Raw genomic sequence first — 1,567 nt, forward strand, 5'->3', positions numbered from 1 at the left:
GACACGGCGCGCGGGCTGGGCTTCAGAGGCGGTCCTGCGCCGGGCGGGGGCGCGGGTCCGAGACTGGCTCGTGCGCGCACACACACACGGGCGCGCGGGCGTGCACTCCCGGGGGCCCGGCGCCGACCCGGCTGGCGGGGCCGGGGGGAGGGGGAGGAGAAGGCGGAGGCCGGGAAGGCGGCGCGGGCCCAGAGGTCGGAGGTGGCCGCCGCAGCTCGGACCGCGCTGCCGAGTCGAGGCTGCTTTCTTCCTCGGGGTGCTACTGCCCGAGGAAAAAGGAGTCGAGGGTGCGCCGTGCTGGCTCTGGGCTGCATTTAAAGGCCGCCGGAGCCCGGCTGGGGAACCGGGAACAGGGCGGGGAGCCGGCTGGGCTGCAGCGGCTTGCTCAGCTTGCCCTGCCCTTCGGCCATTGGACGGTGGTAGGAGGCTGGGGCGGGAGGGACTGGCCTACCAGGGTCGGGGCGTGCGGGAGGGCGGGCGCCCGGTCGGCACTCTTCGGCGGCTGGGTGGGTGGGGCTGGGGCCTGCCAGGTGACAGGTGCTGGTGACATCACCGCTCCTCCCCTCCAGCCACCTCCCCGCCTTCCTTCTCAGGTTGTGTCTTGGGGCAGGTGGGACAGTGGAGGGCGAGGTCAAGGGAGGATTGGAGGTGGAGGTGGTATTCCAGAGCTCGAGATTTCTTTCAGAGAATGCCAACAAAGAGCGAGGAAAGATTCATTCGGCTTTCTAGGGTAGAAAGATAATGAAAGGCCTCTAGGCTTGCATAAATAAATATTTGACCTAAAAGCAGGAGGCAGAGAGGACTCACAGTAGGGACTTTTATATTTATACAGGAGATGTACAGAGCACACCTCCCTCCCCTGTGGAAAGATGGGCAAATCTGGGGGTCCCTGGAGGCTCTCTCAGGCAGGGGTCTGGTTAAGTCTTACCAAATTGAACTGGGCACAGTGACTGCTCTCAGAAAGTCTTCATTGGGCCGTTTTTGACAAGTCACCTGTCCAGTCTAGGCTAGTGAATTTCACACTGAAAATCTCCTGATATCCTTTGTGGAGTAATTCCTAGGGGGTCCACCTCTCTTTATTCCAAGGCACAAATTCCTTTATGGCGTTTCCACAGTAGGACGATTATGTAACTTCTCAGGTAAAGCTGTATCAACATAGCCTCTATTAGGTGACATCTTGGCTTAAACATTCCATTGTGTGAATCACCCTGGTGTTTTATACTAATAAGCAGGGAGCATGTGTGACCTGCTGCAATCCCAGAGGGGCCCTCAGAGGCTCCCTTCCTGCCACTGTTGCTGGCTGTGTGGCCTGGAACATCACTGAGGCTTTTGTGTCTTAGCTTTCCCTTTATGGACCAGAGCTAATCATGGTAATCTCAGTTGAGTAGGGAGAATTACCTGCACACGCTTGTAAACCAAAGTCATATCCTTTGTGTGCTCTGAACTTGAGGCTGAAGTGCAGCACAACTGTGGCTCACACTTTTGCTCTTGTTTACCAGTCTTAGCTCAAAATCATACCTTATAGATTATTTTAAAATGTTAGGCAGTCATAGGAAACAACTGACAT

Source organism: Neophocaena asiaeorientalis, unplaced genomic scaffold (genome assembly GCF_003031525.2).
Source record: "Neophocaena asiaeorientalis asiaeorientalis breed wild unplaced genomic scaffold, Neophocaena_asiaeorientalis_V1.1 scaffold100, whole genome shotgun sequence".
Taxonomy (NCBI): Eukaryota; Metazoa; Chordata; class Mammalia; order Artiodactyla; family Phocoenidae; genus Neophocaena; species Neophocaena asiaeorientalis.